Below are 23,719 nucleotides of genomic sequence, written 5' to 3'. Positions count from 1 at the left end.
AAAGACGGTTAGAGTGGCAGTAAAGGGAAATGTCGTTAGAGTGTATTGTGGGATAGCAGAAGTATGAGGAAAAGAAACTACTGTATCCTTTTCATGACTCTACGCCTCTTATCTTCAGATATCATTTTTAAATGACGAATGGTGGCGAGAGGTAAAGTTGCTACCTCACAGTATCTTTGGATTAATAGCTTTTCATATAAGGCGTTTATGTAAAAGTCCAATTTCAGAAGTTTCTCTGTACTGGGGCGCCTGACTCAAATGCTTTAACAGTGTCATCGTCCATGTCAAGAGAAGGTGCAGTGTAGGTGATTTCTCCAGTTCTAATTGCTTGGACGCCGTTTTGAAGTGCTACAAAACCTATTATGTTTTAAAAGCTATAAAATAGATGTTTGTGTATAAGAATTACAGCAGTAGAATAGCACACGTACCGTAAAAAGTTCTTTCGTCAGTATGATATCAGTTCCTTTAGTTCGGGCTATTTCTCCCTTCTCAGAGAGCAATTCGCTACAAGACATTCTAACATTGCCAGCTGCTTATTCCAGCGACTACCTTAAGACTGGCTCAGTGATCTATCAGGAGCATCAAGAAGAGCAACTTTCTTTAAGTAAATGATGTGTTCTTTCGCCGCAATCAAAAGACTATGAACGTATAGACAATTAAAGCATATATACTCCGTATCAAAATTATTTCATAGCCCTATATTTAGCATATGGCAGGAACAATTCAGTCGTGAATAATCGCGCAGTGCAACGACAATGTTGCTACCTTGATGAGTCGTGTGCTGTATGGTTCAAATGGCTCTGAGGGCTATGGGACTTAATTTCTGAGGTCATCAGTCCCCTAGAACTTAAAACTACTGAAACCTAACTAACCTAAGGACATCACACACATCCATGTCTGAGGCAGGATTCGAACCGGCGACCATAGCGGTAGCGCGGTTCCAGACTGAAGCATCCAGAACCGCTCGGCCACTACTGCCGGCATGTGCTGTATGTCTTTCAAAGTAGAATCGTTTATACCAAGAGACATTAATCGTCTAAACAATTCTCTTAGAATATTGCTGACCTTTATGGTTCATTTGGAAACTGGGTTGTAAACAAAATGCGACATCTGAGAGTCGACTCAATGAAACAGGAGACAGTACATGGCAGCTAACGGTTTCTTCTCGCGCTGAACGTGCCCATAGCTGAAATTGCTGAGTATTCACCTTCTGTTACATTAGCAATTACCTCAGACAGAATTATATGTCGTAGGCTTTTAACACTTCCTGCCATGTACTGCAACACAGTTGTGGGGTGAGATATAAGGGCCTTTGCGGTGTCAACTAAAGTCTGAAAAAGATCCATAAGACCTTCACCTCTTATAGTTCCGTAAGACCTTACGTCTCGTGCACACATAGCACCGCAGTTATCGACAGTTATCTCCTGTGCTGGTTTAGGAAGTCGTTTCTCGTCCACATGAGACCTTTGTTTATTAGATACGCATGGATATCGAAAAATGTAAGAAGTGCCACTTGACCCTTCAGCATGAGAGTAAATTTCACAGCACAGCGAACATCAAAGAAAAAGAACACTTTTCCTAACGCCATCCGCAATAGACTTTAACAAGGCCCAAACTGAACTCCAGGCTGTGTGGTTCTCTACTCACCACTGACTAGTTTTTCTTTTACTTCCCTTTTTCTTGATATGTGCTCCGTCTTCTGCAAACCACGTTTAGTTTCCCGCTCTCATTTTGTGTGTTACGAAAAAAGTGAAGGAATCTCATCACTCCACTAAACACTTCTCCACTCACCGCTCGTAGCCCGTAGCTCGCAACTGCGGTCAGTGCTACCAACAGTTCGTATGTGCAGCACACCTGTGCTTGCGCACGGCACTGGTGCAGTGACGTCACGGACTCGCTCAGTGCGGAGCAGTGAGGTCTCAACGCCAACTCTGCTGATGCCGTGGCATACAGGTGCTTTCGCAACAGCACTGCTCGGCTTGTGGGATGACGTCAGGGTCTCGCTCAGCCAGTTACTGCTGTAGTCCAGTGCGGCCGCAGCTCGCGGGCCGATCCTCTTCGCACGACTCTGCCGGCGGACCTCAATGCGGCTGCCCTGCCCGAACCAGCAGCGCGAGGCAAGGCTCGCACGGCTGTCATGGCCACGGTCTTGGAATGGCCGCGCATCGATGATCACCTCTGCTGCAAACTGCACAACCAGAGCTCACACTCCGCTGGTTGTCACCGACCGATTGACATCATAAAAGCCAACTGCGAAGTCACTCCAGCAGTGGCTGCATCAGTTACCATGGGCAGACACGTCCCTGAACTGAATTAACCTCATATCCTCAGAACATCGATACCTTTCAAATTTTAAGTTGGTGTATCTTGTACAAATATCTCACATGCCAATGTAATTGATTTGTCAAACTGTTTATTTAAAACATGTGAAATTGTCTATTGTTTTTCCTTGTATGTACCAATCTTGTGGTTTTGTTGTACTTACGACTTGTATGACTACTTTTGTAACGGCCAGTGTCGTAGTCAAATATATCGTAGACAAACGAAAGACACCAAGAAAATTTTTCTTTCTTTATGTTTATGAAATATGTGTTTACCAAAGAGTGCACAAGTGTTAAATAGTACATGTAATACTTTCTATGAGGATAAAGAAAAGAGAAGCGTTCACATTTTTTCTGCGATCAGCTAGGGGAAGCCTTCATGTTTCGTATCGTCCTTTGTTCTTCCGCTTTCGCTGTGTAAGCATCTACATTACAGGCCATAAAAATTATTACACTACAAAGATGACGTGCTACAGATTTAAACGACAGGAAGAAGGTGCTGTGAAATGCAAATGATTACCTTTTCAGGGCATTCACGCAAGGTCCGCCAGTGGCGACACCATAACGCTCTGACATGAGGAAAGTTTCCAACCGATTTCTCATACACAAACAGCAGTTGACCGGCGTTGCCTGGTGGAACGTTGTTGTGATGCCTCGTGTAAGGAGGAGAAATGCGTACCATTAAGTATCCGACTTTGATAAAGGTAAGATTGTAGCCTATTGCAATTGCGGTTTATCGTATCGCGACATTGCTGCTCGCGTTGGTCGAGATCCAATGACTGTAGGCAGAATATGGGATCAGTGGTTTCGGGAGGGTAATACGGAAGGCCGTGCTGGGTCCCAACGGCTTCGTATCACTAGCAGTCGAGATGACAAGTATCTTATCCACTTTTCTGTAACGGATCGTGCAGCCATGTCTCGATCCCTGAGTCAGCAGATGGGGACGTTTTTAAGACAACAACCATCTGCACGAACAGTTCGACGACGTTTGCAACAGCATGGACCATCAGCTCGGAGACCACGGCTGCAGTTACACTTGACGCTGAATCACAGACAGTAGCTCCTGCAATGGTGTACTCAACGACGAACCTGGGTACACGAATGGCAAAACGTCATTTTTTCGGATGAATCCAGGTTCTGTTTACATCATCAAGATGGTCGCATCTGTGTTTTTGGAGGCGTGTATTCGTCATCGCCATACTGGCGTATCACTGGGCGTGATGGTATGGGGTACCATTGGTTACACGTCTCGGTCAACTCTTGTTTGCACAGTGGACGTTCCATTTCAGATGCGTTACGACCCGTGGCTCTACCCACCATTCGATCCTTGCGAAACCTTACATTTCAGCAGGATAATGCACGACTACATGTTGCAGGACCTGTATGGGCCGTTCTGGATACAGAAAATGTTCGACTGCTGCCCTGGCCAGCATATTCTACAGATCTCTCACCAATTGAAAACGTCTGGTCAATGGTGGCCGAGCAACTCGCTCGTCACAATACGCTAGTCACTACTCTTGATTAACTGTGGTATCGTGTTGAAGCTGCAAGGCCAGTTGTACCTGTATACGTCAACCAAGCTCAGTTTGACACAATGCCATGGCGTATCAAGGCCGTCATTACGGCTAGAGGGGGTTGTTCTGGGTACTGATTTCTGAAGATGCATATACACAAATCGCCTGAAAATGTAATCACATGTCAGTTCTAGTATAATATATTTGTCCAATGAAACACGTTTATCATCTGCATTTCTTCTTTGTGCAGCAATTTTAATGGCCAGTAGTGTATCTTGTTAGCTCTTAAGAACCATGGATATATTTAAGTGCATTTAAATTAATAACTTTCAGATGTATTAACTTAACAAACTAAACTCTTTGTATAATGTCTTTATCAGCTCTGTGTTCAGCTTTCGTGAAAGATATGCAAAACTGCTGACTTGGAGTCCGTCCGCCATTAGTGTGATCCAAATACTGATTAGCAAATTTATCAGATGTTTTATGGTGCCCCAACGAAACTGCAGTCTTTCAGAAACGAAGTCCGATACTCAGTTAACAATACAGCATGATGCGATTGACCGATCGCGTTATGCACTTGCCTAATGAAATTAACATTGGAGGCACATTTGTAACATTGTGTTTCTCTCGAACACCAACCTGGAGTAATAGGAAATCACAACACGAATCAAGAAGCACTGCTCAGTTAATTTGTATAGACATTACTGAGCTGTCTACCTGCTTGTAAGTGGTAGGTGATCATGACTATTATCTTTACATTCTCTATCATCCTTCCACCTTCGCAAGCAGGCAAGGTAACAGTTACAGCTCAGAACTTGCACTCGCTCATACACCTACCAGAGAGGTGGTTGCTGTTGTTGGATGGGGACCACTTATACTGTAGTCACACCATGGTAGTTACTAGTTTCCTTAATCATTCATTTATTTTTATGTTGTAATTTATATGTTAAAGAGCAAGAAGGAGGAAATAATATCTCCGTTAAGACATCCTAAGATATGCATCTGGGGGTAGTCAGACAGGACCAAATATTCAATTTTTGCGTTCAGTATTTTCCATTGCGTACATTCATCTTTACACTCGCGTGGAGCAGTATCTTGGAAACCATACAAATACCTTCCAGAAATGCTTCCTAACACTTAAATTTATATTCGATGTTTGCAAATCCCTCTTTTTCATTAATACTTTTCTTGCTATGGTCAGCCTATATTTTGTATCCTCTTTACTTCGGCCAGCATCACTTATTTCGCTGTCCAGTGGCGCTTTTAGTGTCTCATTTCGTAATCAGATTCCCTTAACACTACCTGATTTTACCGTCGCAATACCATGGGATAGGGATGGGGTACTTTATCCCTACCTTTTCAGAATAATGCAATCTAGTTATGTATATTATAATTTAAAATTTTGAAAAAAATATAATTCTGATTTTTTGATTACATCTACCAGATTCCTTAATTGTTTTAAATTTTTCAGTAATACTTAACGCCAAAATTTAGGTCTTGTCAGTTGATGTGAATTTTTAGAACATGTGTCATATTCATATTTTCAGGTTTACGACGCTTCTTAAACATAAATATGTCATTAAAATGTATGCTGTGCGTAAAAGGCAACGAAAATTTACGAAATCCGTATATATTTGTGTTGGTCATATACACTCCTGGAAATGGAAAAAAGAACACATTGACACCGGTGTGTCAGACCCACCATACTTGCTCCGGACACTGCGAGAGGGCTGTACAAGCAATGATCACACGCACGGCACAGCGGACACACCAGGAACCGCGGTGTTGGCCGTCGAATGGCGCCAGCTGCGCAGCATTTGTGCACCGCCGCTGTCAGTGTCAGCCCGTTTGCCGTGGCATACGGAGCTCCATCGCAGTCTTTAACACTGGTAGCATGCCGCGACAGCGTGGACGTGAACCGTATGTGCAATTGACGGACTTTGAGCGAGGGCGTATAGTGGGCATGCGGGAGGCCGGGTGGACGTACCGCCGAATTGCTCAACACGTGGGGCGTGAGGTCTCCACAGTACATCGATGTTGTCGCCAGTGGTCGGCGGAAGGTGCACGTGCCCGTCGACCTGGGACCGGACCGCAGCGACGCACGGATGCACGCCAAGACCGTAGGATCCTACGCAGTGCCGTAGGGGACCGCACCGCCACTTCCCAGCAAATTAGGGACACTGTTGCTCCTGGGGTATCGGCGAGGACCATTCGCAACCGTCTCCATGAAGCTGGGCTACGGTCCCGCACACCGTTAGGCCGTCTTCCGCTCACGCCCCAACATCGTGCAGCCCGCCTCCAGTGGTGTCGCGACAGGCGTGAATGGAGGGACGAATGGAGACGTGTCGTCTTCAGCGATGAGAGTCGCTTCTGCCTTGGTGCCAATGATGGTCGTATGCGTGTTTGGCGCCGTGCAGGTGAGCGCCACAATCAGGACTGCATACGACCGAGGCACACAGGGCCAACACCCGGCATCATGGTGTGGGGAGCGATCTCCTACACTGGCCGTACACCACTGGTGATCGTCGAGGGGACACTGAATAGTGCACGGTACGTCCAAACCGTCATCGAACCCATCGTTCTACCATTCCTAGACCGGCAAGGGAACTTGCTGTTCCAACAGGACAATGCACGTCCGCATGTATCCCGTGCCACCCAACGTGCTCTAGAAGGTGTAAGTCAACTACCCTGGCCAGCAAGATCTCCGGATGTGTCCCCCATTGAGCATGTTTGGGACTGGATGAAGCGTCGTCTCACGCGGTCTGCACGTCCAGCACGAACGCTGGTCCAACTGAGGCGCCAGGTGGAAATGGCATGGCAAGCCGTTCCACAGGACTACATCCAGCATCTCTACGATCGTCTCCATGGGAGAATAGCAGCCTGCATTGCTGCGAAAGGTGGATATACACTGTACTAGTGCCGTCATTGTGCATGCTCTGTTGCCTGTGTCTATGTGCCTGTGGTTCTGTCAGTGTGATCATGTGATGTATCTGACCCCAGGAATGTGTCAATAAAGTTTCCCCTTCCTGGGACAATGAATTCACGGTGTTCTTATTTCAATTTCTAGGAGTGTATTACAACCCCCTTTTGTAGTTCACGTGATGGAAAATCCGTTGGAACTGCTAGGTTCAATTCGAATAGGTTACATTACCTTTCATTTAGTTGCATTGATTGTTATCTTATAATCCCTTTCCAGGGCACTATCCATGCCATTCAACTGTTATTCTAAGGTCTTTGCTGTCTCTGACAGAATTGCAGTGTCACCAGAAAACTTCAAAATGTTTATTGCATCTCCCTGATATTTAATTCTGTTTAGAAATTCATCCTTGCATGATTCACTCCTTGTACGATGCAGACGTTGAATGACATCGAGTGTAGGCTACCAGAATGTGTCACTCCCATCTTCAAATTGCACAACTAGAAATCCAGCAGATGGAGTAGCAGTATTTATGTGCTTCAACAAGATTTGTTCTTTGGTGTGGTGGGCTGTGAAATACATGTCCAGCCTCATTACTCCTCTCTTCTTTGTACCTGAGGGCAGCAAAATTCATATTTCAGTGCATATACGGCAAAAATTCAAACTTTCATTTAGGACAACATGGATTCCCAAGGATTCACATTTTACCAGTTGTGGAGGAACATATACGACTGAGCGTATCTCCTATTTCCTAACATTAATTGTTGTTTTTTTAACTTCCAGAAGAGCAGAGTACATTGAGCTAGCTATTTTTAGATCGAAAGGTAAGCCAGTTCTGTTCGAACCCACTAGCGAGAACACATGGGAACATGTTTGGAGTTGCAGTAATGGGAAATGTCGTTAGAGCGTATTGTGGGAATGGAGAAATATGAAGAAGGAAAGCTAATGTATCCATTTCATGACTTTACGCCTCTTATCTTCAGATATGGTTTGTAAATGACGAATGGTGGCCAGAGGAAAGTTGCTACCTCACAGTATCTCTGGACAAATAGCTTTTCATCTAAGTATAATTTGAGGCGTAAATGTAAAAGTCCGATTTCAGAAACTTCTCTGTCGTGGGGGGGCCTGACTCAAATGCTTTAACATTGTCATCGTCCATGTCAACAGAAGGTGTAGTGCAGGTGATTTCTGCGATTCTAATTTCTTCTATGCCGCTTTGAAGAGCTACGAAACCCCTTATATTTTAAAAGCTATAAAATAATCGATTGCGTATAAGAATTCCAGTAATAGAATAGTAAACATACAGAGAAATGTTCTTTCATCAGCGTGATATCAGTTCCTTCATTTCGGGCTATTTCTCACTTCTCAGAGAGCTTCTTGCACAAAGACATTCTAACATTGTCAGCTGCTTATTCCAGCGAGTATCGTTAGACTGGCTCAGTGATATATCAAGATCATCAAGAAGACCACTTTTCTTTACGGAAATAACGCGTTCTTTCGCCGCAATCAAATGACCATGAACTTATGGACAATTGACGCATATATACTCAGCATTAAAATAAATTTGTAGCCCTGTATTTAGCATTCGACAGGAACAAGTCAATCGTGAATATATCCCGCAGTGCAACTACAATGTTGGTATCTGCATCAGTGGTGGATACCAAGAGAAACAAATCATCTAAACAATTCTCTTAGAATGTTACAGCCCGTTTTTGGTTCATATGGAAACTGAGTTGTAAACAAAATGCGAAATCTGAGACTCGAGTCAATGAAACAGGAGACAGTACATGGCAGCTAACGGTTTCTTCTCGCGCTGAACGTGCCCATAGCTGAAATTGCTGAGTATTCACCTTCTGTTACATTAGCAATTACCTCAGACAGAATTATATGTCGTAGGCTTTTAACACTTCCTGCCATGTACTGCAACACAGTTGTGGGGTGAGATATAAGGGCCTTTGCGGTGTCAACTAAAGTCTGAAAAAGATCCATAAGACCTTCACCTCTTATAGTTCCGTAAGACCTTACGTCTCGTGCACACATAGCACCGCAGTTATCGACAGTTATCTCCTGTGCTGGTTTAGGAAGTCATTTCTCGTCCACATGAGACCTTTGTTTATTAGATACGCATGGATATCGAAAAATGTAAGAAGTGCCACTTGACCCTTCAGCATGAGAGTAAATTTCACAGCACAGCGAACATCAAAGAAAAAGAACACTTTTCCTAACGCCATCCACAATAGACATTAACAAGGCCCAAACTGAACTCCAGGCTGTGTGGTTCTCTACTCACCACTGACTAGTTTTTCTTTTACTTCCCTTTTTCTTGATATGTGCTCCTTCTTCTGCAAACCACGTTTAGTTTCCCGCTCTCATTTTGTGTGTTACGAAAAAAGTGAAGGAATCTCATCACTCCACTAAACACTTCTCCACTCACCGCTCGTAGCCCGTAGCTCGCAACTGCGGTCAGTGCTACCAACAGTTCGTATGTGCAGCACACCTGTGCTTGCGCACGGCACTGGTGCAGTGACGTCACGGACTCGCTCAGTGCGGAGCAGTGAGGTCTCAACGCCAACTCTGCTGATGCCGTGGCATACAGGTGCTTTCGCAACAGCACTGCTCGGCTTGTGGGATGACGTCAGGGTCTCGCTCAGCCAGTTACTGCTGTAGTCCAGTGCGGCCGCAGCTCGCGGGCCGATCCTCTTCGCACGACTCTGCCGGCGGACCTCAATGCGGCTGCCCTGCCCGAACCAGCAGCGCGAGGCAAGGCTCGCACGGCTGTCATGGCCACGGTCTTGGAATGGCCGCGCATCGATGATCACCTCTGCTGCAAACTGCACAACCAGAGCTCACACTCCGCTGGTTGTCACCGACCGATTGACATCATAAAAGCCAACTGCGAAGTCACTCCAGCAGTGGCTGCATCAGTTACCATGGGCAGACACGTCCCTGAACTGAATTAACCTCATATCCTCAGAACATCGATACCTTTCAAATTTTAAGTTGGTGTATCTTGTACAAATATCTCACATGCCAATGTAATTGATTTGTCAAACTGTTTATTTAAAACATGTGAAATTGTCTATTGTTTTTCCTTGTATGTACCAATCTTGTGGTTTTGTTGTACTTACGACTTGTATGACTACTTTTGTAACGGCCAGTGTCGTAGTCAAATATATCGTAGACAAACGAAAGACACCAAGAAAATTTTTCTTTCTTTATGTTTATGAAATATGTGTTTACCAAAGAGTGCACAAGTGTTAAATAGTACATGTAATACTTTCTATGAGGATAAAGAAAAGAGAAGCGTTCACATTTTTTCTGCGATCAGCTAGGGGAAGCCTTCATGTTTCGTATCGTCCTTTGTTCTTCCGCTTTCGCTGTGTAAGCATCTACATTACAGGCCATAAAAATTATTACACTACAAAGATGACGTGCTACAGATTTAAACGACAGGAAGAAGGTGCTGTGAAATGCAAATGATTACCTTTTCAGGGCATTCACGCAAGGTCCGCCAGTGGCGACACCATAACGCTCTGACATGAGGAAAGTTTCCAACCGATTTCTCATACACAAACAGCAGTTGACCGGCGTTGCCTGGTGGAACGTTGTTGTGATGCCTCGTGTAAGGAGGAGAAATGCGTACCATTAAGTATCCGACTTTGATAAAGGTAAGATTGTAGCCTATTGCAATTGCGGTTTATCGTATCGCGACATTGCTGCTCGCGTTGGTCGAGATCCAATGACTGTAGGCAGAATATGGGATCAGTGGTTTCGGGAGGGTAATACGGAAGGCCGTGCTGGGTCCCAACGGCTTCGTATCACTAGCAGTCGAGATGACAAGTATCTTATCCACTTTTCTGTAACGGATCGTGCAGCCATGTCTCGATCCCTGAGTCAGCAGATGGGGACGTTTTTAAGACAACAACCATCTGCACGAACAGTTCGACGACGTTTGCAACAGCATGGACCATCAGCTCGGAGACCACGGCTGCAGTTACACTTGACGCTGAATCACAGACAGTAGCTCCTGCAATGGTGTACTCAACGACGAACCTGGGTACACGAATGGCAAAACGTCATTTTTTCGGATGAATCCAGGTTCTGTTTACATCATCAAGATGGTCGCATCTGTGTTTTTGGAGGCGTGTATTCGTCATCGCCATACTGGCGTATCACTGGGCGTGATGGTATGGGGTACCATTGGTTACACGTCTCGGTCAACTCTTGTTTGCACAGTGGACGTTCCATTTCAGATGCGTTACGACCCGTGGCTCTACCCACCATTCGATCCTTGCGAAACCTTACATTTCAGCAGGATAATGCACGACTACATGTTGCAGGACCTGTATGGGCCGTTCTGGATACAGAAAATGTTCGACTGCTGCCCTGGCCAGCATATTCTACAGATCTCTCACCAATTGAAAACGTCTGGTCAATGGTGGCCGAGCAACTCGCTCGTCACAATACGCTAGTCACTACTCTTGATTAACTGTGGTATCGTGTTGAAGCTGCAGGGCCAGTTGTACCTGTATACGTCAACCAAGCTCAGCTTGACACAATGCCATGGCGTATCAAGGCCGTCATTACGTCTAGAGGGGGTTGTTCTGGGTACTGATTTCTGAAGATGCATATACACAAATTGCCTGAAAATGTAATCACATGTCAGTTCTAGTATAATATATTTGTCCAATGAAACACGTTTATCATCTGCATTTCTTCTTTGTGCAGCAATTTTAATGGCCAGTAGTGTATCTTGTTAGCTCTTAAGAACCATGGATATATTTAAGTGCATTTAAATTAATAACTTTCAGATGTATTAACTTAACAAACTAAACTCTTTGTATAATGTCTTTATCAGCTCTGTGTTCAGCTTTCGTGAAAGATATGCAAAACTGCTGACTTGGAGTCCGTCCGCCATTAGTGTGATCCAAATACTGATTAGCAAATTTATCAGATGTTTTATGGTGCCCCAACGAAACTGCAGTCTTTCAGAAACGAAGTCCGATACTCAGTTAACAATACAGCATGATGCGATTGACCGATCGCGTTATGCACTTGCCTAATGAAATTAACATTGGAGGCACATTTGTAACATTGTGTTTCTCTCGAACACCAACCTGGAGTAATAGGAAATCACAACACGAATCAAGAAGCACTGCTCAGTTAATTTGTATAGACATTACTGAGCTGTCTACCTGCTTGTAAGTGGTAGGTGATCATGACTATTATCTTTACATTCTCTATCATCCTTCCACCTTCGCAAGCAGGCAAGGTAACAGTTACAGCTCAGAACTTGCACTCGCTCTTACACCTACCAGAGAGGTGGTTGCTGTTGTTGGATGGGGACCACTTATACTGTAGTCACACCATGGTAGTTACTAGTTTCCTTAATCATTCATTTATTTTTATGTTGTAATTTATATGTTAAAGAGCAAGAAGGAGGAAATAATATCTCCGTTAAGACATCCTAAGATATGCATCTGGGGGTAGTCAGACAGGACCAAATATTCAATTTTTGCGTTCAGTATTTTCCATTGCGTACATTCATCTTTACACTCGCGTGGAGCAGTATCTTGGAAACCATACAAATACCTTCCAGAAATGCTTCCTAACACTTAAATTTATATTCGATGTTTGCAAATCCCTCTTTTTCATTAATACTTTTCTTGCTATGGTCAGCCTATATTTTGTATCCTCTTTACTTCGGCCAGCATCACTTATTTCGCTGTCCAGTGGCGCTTTTAGTGTCTCATTTCGTAATCAGATTCCCTTAACACTACCTGATTTTACCGTCGCAATACCATGGGATAGGGATGGGGTACTTTATCCCTACCTTTTCAGAATAATGCAATCTAGTTATGTATATTATAATTTAAAATTTTGAAAAAAATATAATTCTGATTTTTTGATTACATCTACCAGATTCCTTAATTGTTTTAAATTTTTCAGTAATACTTAACGCCAAAATTTAGGTCTTGTCAGTTGATGTGAATTTTTAGAACATGTGTCATATTCATATTTTCAGGTTTACGACGCTTCTTAAACATAAATATGTCATTAAAATGTATGCTGTGCGTAAAAGGCAACGAAAATTTACGAAATCCGTATATATTTGTGTTGGTCATATACACTCCTGGAAATGGAAAAAAGAACACATTGACACCGGTGTGTCAGACCCACCATACTTGCTCCGGACACTGCGAGAGGGCTGTACAAGCAATGATCACACGCACGGCACAGCGGACACACCAGGAACCGCGGTGTTGGCCGTCGAATGGCGCCAGCTGCGCAGCATTTGTGCACCACCGCTGTCAGTGTCAGCCCGTTTGCCGTGGCATACGGAGCTCCATCGCAGTCTTTAACACTGGTAGCATGCCGCGACAGCGTGGACGTGAACCGTATGTGCAATTGACGGACTTTGAGCGAGGGCGTATAGTGGGCATGCGGGAGGCCGGGTGGACGTACCGCCGAATTGCTCAACACGTGGGGCGTGAGGTCTCCACAGTACATCGATGTTGTCGCCAGTGGTCGGCGGAAGGTGCACGTGCCCGTCGACCTGGGACCGGACCGCAGCGACGCACGGATGCACGCCAAGACCGTAGGATCCTACGCAGTGCCGTAGGGGACCGCACCGCCACTTCCCAGCAAATTAGGGACACTGTTGCTCCTGGGGTATCGGCGAGGACCATTCGCAACCGTCTCCATGAAGCTGGGCTACGGTCCCGCACACCGTTAGGCCGTCTTCCGCTCACGCCCCAACATCGTGCAGCCCGCCTCCAGTGGTGTCGCGACAGGCGTGAATGGAGGGACGAATGGAGACGTGTCGTCTTCAGCGATGAGAGTCGCTTCTGCCTTGGTGCCAATGATGGTCGTATGCGTGTTTGGCGCCGTGCAGGTGAGCGCCACAATCAGGACTGCATACGACCGAGGCACACAGGGCCAACACCCGGCATCATGGTGTGGGGAGCGATCTCCTACACTGGCCGTACACCACTGGTGATCGTCGAGGGGACACTGAATAGTGCACGGTACGTCCAAACCGTCATCGAACCCATCGTTCTACCATTCCTAGACCGGCAAGGGAACTTGCTGTTCCAACAGGACAATGCACGTCCGCATGTATCCCGTGCCACCCAACGTGCTCTAGAAGGTGTAAGTCAACTACCCTGGCCAGCAAGATCTCCGGATGTGTCCCCCATTGAGCATGTTTGGGACTGGATGAAGCGTCGTCTCACGCGGTCTGCACGTCCAGCACGAACGCTGGTCCAACTGAGGCGCCAGGTGGAAATGGCATGGCAAGCCGTTCCACAGGACTACATCCAGCATCTCTACGATCGTCTCCATGGGAGAATAGCAGCCTGCATTGCTGCGAAAGGTGGATATACACTGTACTAGTGCCGACATTGTGCATGCTCTGTTGCCTGTGTCTATGTGCCTGTGGTTCTGTCAGTGTGATCATGTGATGTATCTGACCCCAGGAATGTGTCAATAAAGTTTCCCCTTCCTGGGACAATGAATTCACGGTGTTCTTATTTCAATTTCTAGGAGTGTATTACAACCCCCTTTTGTAGTTCACGTGATGGAAAATCCGTTGGTACTGCTAGGTTCAATTCGAATAGGTTACATTACCTTTCATTTAGTTGCATTGATTGTTATCTTATAATCCCTTTCCAGGGCACTATCTATGCCATTCAACTGTTATTCTAAGGTCTTTGCTGTCTCTGACAGAATTGCAGTGTCACCAGAAAACTTCAAAATGTTTATTGCATCTCCCTGATATTTAATTCTGTTTAGAAATTCATCCTTGCATGATTCACTCCTTGTACGATGCAGACGTTGAATGACATCGAGTGTAGGCTACCAGAATGTGTCACTCCCATCTTCAAATTGCCCAACTAGAAATCCAGCAGATGGAGTAGCAGTATTTATGTGCTTCAACAAGATTTGTTCTTTGGTGTGGTGGGCTGTGAAATACATGTCCAGCCTCATTACTCCTCTCTTCTTTGTACCTGAGGGCAGCAAAATTCATATTTCAGTGCATATACGGCAAAAATTCAAACTTTCATTTAGGACAACATGGATTCCCAAGGATTCACATTTTACCAGTTGTGGAGGAACATATACGACTGAGCGTATCTCCTATTTCCTAACATTAATTGTTGTTTTTTTAACTTCCAGAAGAGCAGAGTACATTGAGCTAGCTATTTTTAGATCGAAAGGTAAGCCAGTTCTGTTCGAACCCACTAGCGAGAACACATGGGAACATGTTTGGAGTTGCAGTAATGGGAAATGTCGTTAGAGCGTATTGTGGGAATGGAGAAATATGAAGAAGGAAAGCTAATGTATCCATTTCATGACTTTACGCCTCTTATCTTCAGATATGGTTTGTAAATGACGAATGGTGGCCAGAGGAAAGTTGCTACCTCACAGTATCTCTGGACAAATAGCTTTTCATCTAAGTATAATTTGAGGCGTAAATGTAAAAGTCCGATTTCAGAAACTTCTCTGTCGTGGGGGGGCCTGACTCAAATGCTTTAACATTGTCATCGTCCATGTCAACAGAAGGTGTAGTGCAGGTGATTTCTGCGATTCTAATTTCTTCTATGCCGCTTTGAAGAGCTACGAAACCCCTTATATTTTAAAAGCTATAAAATAATCGATTGCGTATAAGAATTCCAGTAATAGAATAGTAAACATACAGAGAAATGTTCTTTCATCAGCGTGATATCAGTTCCTTCATTTCGGGCTATTTCTCACTTCTCAGAGAGCTTCTCGCACAAAGACATTCTAACATTGTCAGCTGCTTATTCCAGCGAGTATCGTTAGACTGGCTCAGTGATATATCAAGATCATCAAGAAGACCACTTTTCTTTACGGAAATAACGCGTTCTTTCGCCGCAATCAAATGACCATGAACTTATAGACAATTGACGCATATATACTCAGCATTAAAATAAATTTGTAGCCCTGTATTTAGCATTCGACAGGAACAAGTCAATCGTGAATATATCCCGCAGTGCAACTACAATGTTGGTATCTGCATCAGTGGTGGATACCAAGAGAAACAAATCATCTAAACAATTCTCTTAGAATGTTACAGCCCGTTTTTGGTTCATATGGAAACTGAGTTGTAAACAAAATGCGAAATCTGAGAGTCGAGTCAAAGAAACAGGGACAGTACATGTCGGATAATTGTTTCTTCTCACACTGGATGTCTACATATCTGTAGTTGCTGACCATTCACCTTCTGTTATATGAGCAATTACCTCAGGCCTAATTATATGTTGTAGGGTTTTAGCTCTTTGTGCCATGTTCCACGACACAGTTGTGGGTTGAGAGATAATGGCCTTTGCAGTGTCAATTAACATCTTAACAGGATCCATAAGACCTTCACCTTTTATAGTTCCGTTCGACCTCACGTCTCGTGCACACACAGCCACGCATTTATCGACAGTTATCTCCTGGGGACGTTTAGGAAGTCGTTTCTCGTCCCCATAAGACTCTTGTTTATTAGACGCACATGGATGGCGAGAAATGTGTAAAGTGCCACTTGACTCTTCAGCATGAGAGTAAATTTCACAGCACAGGAACAGCAAACAAAATGAACGTTTTTCCTAACACCATCCAATATAGGCTTTAACACGGTCCAAACTGAACTTTTTAGATTCGCTTCAAGCTGTGCAGTTCTCTACTCATCACCGATTAATTTTTATTTTACCACAGTTTTTCTTGAAATGTGCTCCTTCCTCTGCAGACCACGTTTATTTTCCGAGCTCATTTTGGGCGTTACGACAAAAATGAAGAATTCCCACCACTCCACTGTACACTGCTCTACTCACCGCTCGTAGACCGTAGCTCTCAACAGTGGTCAGTACTACCAACAGCATGTAGTGCACAGCACGCCATTGCTTGCGCATGGCACTGGCGCAGTGACGTCAGGGCCTCGCTCAGTGCGGAGCAGTGAGAGCGCGGCCCGTGGGCTGCGTCTAACTGCACAACTCTGCTGAGGATGTGGCATACGGGTTCTTTCGCAACAGCACTGTTCGGCCCTTGGGGTGACGTCAGGGACACGGTCGGCAAGAGACTGCTGCAGTCCAGTGCGGCCGCAGCACGTGGGCCGGGCCTCCATGCACGACTCTGCACTGTGCTACTTGTCGGACCTCGATGCGGCTGTCCCAGCTGAACCGGCAGCGTGAGGCAAGGCTCACACGGCTGACATGGGTGCGCTCCTGGACGAACCGCGCCTTGATGCCCACCTCTGCTACAAAGTGCACAACCAGAGCTCGCGCTCAGCCAGTCGTCACCGACCGACTGACATCATACAAGCCAACTGCGACGTCACTTCAGCAGTGGCTGCATCAATTCCCTCGGGCAGACACGTCCCTGAACTGAGTTAACCTCTTATCCTCAGAACAATAATTCCTCAGAAATTTTAAGTTACTCTAATTTGTACAAATATCTTCTGTGCCAATGAAAATGATTTGTCAAACTGTTTGGTTAAAACATGTCAAATTGTGTATTGTTTTTTCTTGTATACACCAATCTTGTAGATTTGTAGTACAGACGACTTAAATGACTAAGTATGTAACAGCCAGTATCGTAGTCAAATATATCGTAGGAAATTGTAAGACAACAAGAAAAATTTTCTTTATTTATGTTTATGAAATATGTGTGTACCAGAAAGTCCACAAATGTTAATAAGTACATGTAATACTTTCTACGACAATGAAGAACAGAGATGCCTTCACGTTTTTTCTGCGATCAGCTAGGAGATGACCCCCTATTACTTATCATCCTTTGTTCTTCAGTTTTCGCTATGTATGCATCTATCTTGTTAGCACTTAAGAACTAAGAATATACGACGGGCGTTTGAAAAGTCCGTTCAAAAATAGAAACTGCGTACATGTGGGGGAAAATATTTTTATTTTTCAGCATAGTCTCCTTTTAGACTTATACACTTCGTCCAATGCTGTTTTAATTTGTTGATCTCTTCAGAATAATAGGAATTGTCTAAGCCTGCAAAATAGCTAATAATTGCTGAAATCACATCATCGTTTGAATAAAATCTTTGTCCCGCCAGCCATTTCTTCAAATTGGGAAACAAATAGTACTTTGAGCGAGCCAAGTCAGGAGAATAGTTGAGGGTGGGAGGGATGTGAAACGACTTGGAATCAAATTTCCATTAATTTCGCGACCACAATTGCTGAGGTGAATGCTCCTGCATTATCGTGATGGAAAAGGACGGTCCAATAACGATGAATAATATTCGCCTGTAATAGTTTTACCCTTTCCCAGATAGTCGATGAGGATTGTCCCTTGCGAATCCCAAAAGGCAGTCGCCATAACCTTTCCGGCCAAAGGAATTGTCTTCGCCTGTTTTCGTGCAGATTCTCCCTTGGTAGCCCATTGTTTAGAATGTTGTTTGGACTGAGGAGTTTAGTAATGTATCCATGTTTCATCTATAGTGACGAAACGACGCTTAAAGTACTGCGGATACTTCTGAACAGCTGCAAACCATCCTTGTAACACTTCACACGATTCCATTTTTGGTCAAGCGTGAGCAATCGCGGAACACATCTTGTGGATAGCTTTCTCATGTCCAAATCTTCACGCAAAATATTATGTACCCGTTCATTCGAGATGCCCACAGAACTAGCAGTCTCACGCACCTCAACTCTTCTCTCATCCATTACCATATTATGGATTTTATCAATGATTTCTAGAGTGGTAACCTCCTCAGGGCGTCCAGAACGTTCAGCATCACTTGTGCCCATATGACCACTCCTAAAATTTTTAAATCACTTATAAACTATTTTAATCGAAGGTACAGAGTCACCGTAAACTTTATTAAGCTTCTCTTTAGTATCCTGACGTGTTCTGCCTATCATAAAGTAATGTTTAATCACCACACGAAATTCTTTTTCGTCCATTTTTTTACAATCACTCTACTTCCTTGATTTACACGAATGCCAAACACAAACAAATAGACTAAATTGACTGAAACTTGGTGTGCGTCCTTTCCAAAGATGCTACTAACTAAACACGACCTATAAAGGCGCCGGTGGTGGCATCTGTCAGACTTTGCATGGAATTTTCAAATGCCTCTCGTATTTGAGTATATTTAACTTAATGTCTTTCAGTTGTATTAATCTAACAAACTAAACATATTTCTTTGTATTAATGTCTTTATCAGCTTTGTATACAGCTATTCGTGAAAGAAATGCAAAACTGCTGACGTGCTGCCCGTCCGTCATTGGTGTGACCCAAATACTGATTAGCAATTTATCAGATCTTTAATGGTGCACCAAAGAACGTACAGTCTTTCAGAAACGAAATCTGATACTTAATTAACTCCAAAGCGTAATTCTATTGACCGATCGCGTTATGAACTTGACTTATGAAAATTACATTGAAGCCAAATCTGTATCTATGCGTTTCTCTCGAACACCACGCTGGAGAAATAGGAAATCATAACAGGAATCAGCAAGCACTGATCGGTTATTTTCAATTGACATTACTGAACTGACTACCTGCTGGTAAGTGATAGCTGATCACGACAATTTTCTTTACGTTCTCTATCTTCCGTCCACCTTCGCAAGCAGGCGAGGTAACAGTTACAGCTCACAACTTCCACTCACTCATCTACCTTCGAGAGCGGTTGTTGCTGTTGTTGGATAGGGAACATCAGTGTGAGATAAATAGCTTTCCTCGTACAAGAATGAGCGGCGCCGTTAATTTAAAGCGATATAGAAACGTCTTTTGCTGTGTCAACAGCCGAGGGCGCTGAATCACAAGAGATCTACCTTACTCATGAGTTCTCCCAGTAAAGAATTTGCAAAATTGTGGACCACAAGTCTACCTCTCCCTCCTGCCCCCTTCCTCAATGTTGTTGTTGTGGTCTTCAGTCTGAAAACTGGTTTGATGCAGCTGCCCAAGCTAGTCTATTCTGTGCAAGCCTCTTCAGCGCTACACAGCTAATGCAATGTGCATCAGTTTGAACCTGCTCACTGTATTCAAGACTCTGTCTCCCTCTACAATTTTAACACCCCCCCAATCCCTCCCCAACACCCACATATATACACTTATCTCCATTACCAAACTGACAAGTCCTTGGTGCCTTAGGATATGCCCTCGGAAACGAAGTTGTGCCATAAATTTCTTGTTTTCCCCAGTTCGACTCAACAATATCTTCTTATCAGTTATTTTATCTGCAGTGCCACCACTACTTTTCGGCGCAACTGAGTAAAATTGTGAAGTTGCCATCGCTGTTGCAAAAGATCTTGGGAGTGGGCCAGCTCAGATGCGACCAAACACCATTACGTCAGACGCAGCAATGCCACAGGCAGATTCCCACACTGTGCTCCAGGAAAGGGGCTGGCACCGCCATAACGACGACGCAGCGCGAAGGCGTTGGTAGGCCAGTTACTACACATCCAATTAACAGACTTCTTATGGTTTACATGGTTACAAGCTGTGATTTGCAAAGCAATAACGCTCTGTCGCAACATAAGTTACTATTATTTTCAGTCAAAGCTGTCACAGTCTGATAGCTACTGGAGGATAGGTGTATGCTGCTCGACGAGGCGACATGAGACTACAAGCAACCATCATGGGATTTGGCCTCCACTAAACGTGAGCCACTGCTGCTGGTTTAAAGATCAGCGATGTGAGCTTAGCATGTTGCTGCCTGTGGGCCAAATATCAGGTGCAAGCAGCCTTCAGCCATAGAAGGCAGTCGTTTGAGACCATGTCCACCTGTTGCATCAGTTCCTTAACACTCGCTGTCTTCAGCACACACTGTGGAGGTCGATGCACCACAGAACGTTCTAGTTTGTTCTTCAGTAAAATGTATGACTAACAGTGAAGGTTTTATGGGCAGCCATGGATCATCATCCCGACAACAATCCACCACCTTAACTCAGACCTCCACGTGTAGAGGTCATCCATCCTAGACCTCCACATTTTGATGTCAGAAATGTATGTCACCTCTAAGTGTCAATGACAGGGGAACCTTACAAGCCACCCTGCCTGGAGACGATGGCTCACGACTACCTCAGGGTTGCATTTTCGTCGACACACAGCATCAGTGTGCAGTGGGTGAGTGCACTGCCTGTTTTTTTTTTTCACCTGCGAGTATCACGTCGAGTCATTGCACCTTTTAGCAGCTTTTCAGTTCTGTTTTCATGTGTGACATGTGTCAAGTAAACTCAGACTGTGATCTGAGGATGTGTAAATATGAGTAGTAGAGTTAAGTTCGTTCCACCCCACTTTCTTCTGTTGCCAAATTTATTAAAGATGGCGGGGATGACGTCATCCAAGATGGCGGCGTGTAGACTTGGCAACAGTGCATGATGTAATTCAGGATGGCCGATTTTGGCGGGAAAATAGGCCAATTGTGCAATGTCCAGTAACCTAACCTCCAGAAGAAATGGCGGGAATTCTGAATTTTGACGGAAAAATGGCCTATTGGGCAACGTCCACTAACCTAACTGTCCAGAAGAAATTGGCGTCAAATCCAAATTCCAACATGACAATGCATGCAAAACCTTACTTTTCTTTATTATTATTCCATATCATTTATTAACATTGATTATCATTTATTATAATTCATTATCAATCATTATCATTTATTATCATTTATTATAATTTATTATTACTCGCCTACATCCACGAAAAAATTCACGCCAAATGCAAATTCCAAAACGATATTGGCTGCAAAACAATATTTGTCTGTATTATTATTCATTATCGTTCAACATTTATTACAATTTATTATTTATTATTTATTATCATTTATTATTATTTGATGTTGTAGGCCTACCTCCACTACCATAGAAAATAGCGCCATGTTCAAATTCACACTCCATAATCTCTTGACATCCGTACTTCTATTTATTATTATTATTATCATTTACTATTATTTATTAGCATTTAAAATGATTTATTATAATTTATTCAAGATGGTTTATATTTGCAGCAAGAAAGTGTATTCCCTTACATAAAAAAAATCTCTCACAAATTCAATTTCAAACACGATAATCTGTCACACCTACGTAAAAAAAGAGACCAATTGGGCTATGTGCACTAACCTAAGTTCACCTCATCCTACGAAGTTTGAATTTTTCGACCTCACTTATTGTTTCACTCCTAACCTATGAAAATCGCGACAAATAGTAATAAGGTGCACTTTTACTAACGTAAGTCACCTCCTTTGAATTCGTGGGAAAAGGACTGAAGTCTTTATTTCAAACAGTACCGTCGTCACTTGTTCTCCAACAGAGTTAGCACACATCTTATAGATCGCAGTCCAGTCGCCACAAGGCCTCCAGTCCAACTGAATTAGTTCATGTTGTCGCCGCCGACCCGATCCAGACCGAGCGCCACCGGCAAGCGAGCGATTGCCTCACGTGACGGCCGTCGGATACGTCCGCGTCTGCTACCCGTCCAGTGGCCGTTCGCGTCACAGCCCATTGGTGCCGACTCGCGTCGCTGGCCTGCGCTGGTCCAGCGATGTAAACGTGTTTTCGTGGACAGTGGAGTTCGCCCCCACCGACCAGTTGGCGCCTAATCTATTCGCTGGACAGGTTGGAACCTGCAGACTTCATAACGACAGGTCAGTTGATCCAGCATCTGGTTGACAAAGAACGCCCTGCCACACGTTTGGCGTCAAAGTTCGCTCGAGAGTGGATCCCGCAATGACGTCACAAAAGGTTGTCCAGCGCATGTGCTCGCCACGACGTACCTCGCTAAGTTAATTGATCACCCAACTCTCATATTCAATCCACATTCTGCGTTTACCTAATTCAAGATCGTCGCGAAAACACACGTCCTTACACATGAGCCATCGCTCGCGCCTATATTAGTACCTCCGCAAGTGAATGTAACAAAGTTCGATGACTACTAAATTGAATTGATCGATTAATTAACCTCTCTGATGCAGAAAAGTGCCACGTCCACCTAGAAATGGAATCAATTTTCGCCATTGCCACGCCCACCTGGGCTTCAAGTGAAAACACAAGAAAATTGTGGCAAACGATGCCCCTAACCTAAGTCATCTGTGATGACTCAAAATCGTCTGCTTTGCCTCTCTCACACACCACGAGCGCGAGTCCGCCCACGTCGCAACCCGGACAACCTGGACCTTTATACTCGCGTCGGACATACTCTTCTGTAAATATTCAAGCTGAACTATGTCCCGAATACTCTTGTTCAATCCACACGGTCTAGGACACGGCCACAGCACACCACCAGTACCTAAGCGGAGAACACCGCTCACCCCACCTGTAGTTAACCGCTGAGAGACGGAGATATGCTGCAATCACATCCCTCGCGCTCTCGTAGCTACTTGCCTCAGCAATTCCATCTAACAAAACCTCCAAGTAGAAGAAATAAGAACCAACTCGAACTCTCTCATATTCTATATCGTCCCACAAATAATTAACGTACATTTTCTTTAGACATCGAGTATATCTATCACTCTCATACAAAAAACACTCGCCCTGATGTACCTGGTGTCATGTTGCACAGTCGGCAGACACGCAAGCAGCTCCTAACTTCAGTGCACAATATCAGACTGCTCCTAAAAAATGCAGTACACTTAACTGTAAATACAATCAGTACTCGTAATCTGTCCAAATAACACATAGCAAAATAACTCAACAGATGCGTTCAATCAACCTGTCCCACACTAAGTCACACGTCCGACAGCTCTCAATTTGCTCAAAGGTCTCTGTTCGACCCCTCAAACATGACTTGATGACAGCCGCATTCACACCTAACACCTGAGAAATTCATATCACCTACACGGCGAACATGAGTATCCAAGCCAGAGGAAAAAAAGAGCCCAGTCAACATCTCCGAAATTGTATAGTGCCCCCAGAAATAGTTAACGCTCACTTTCGTGTTTTCTCAGCTTATTTGTAAATTCAAATTCTTACCCTGACAGAACTTGCTCACGAAAATAATAC

Source organism: Schistocerca serialis, chromosome 3, assembly GCF_023864345.2.
Source record: "Schistocerca serialis cubense isolate TAMUIC-IGC-003099 chromosome 3, iqSchSeri2.2, whole genome shotgun sequence".
Lineage (NCBI taxonomy): Eukaryota > Metazoa > Arthropoda > Insecta > Orthoptera > Acrididae > Schistocerca > Schistocerca serialis.
This window is presented reverse-complemented; position numbering follows the sequence as displayed.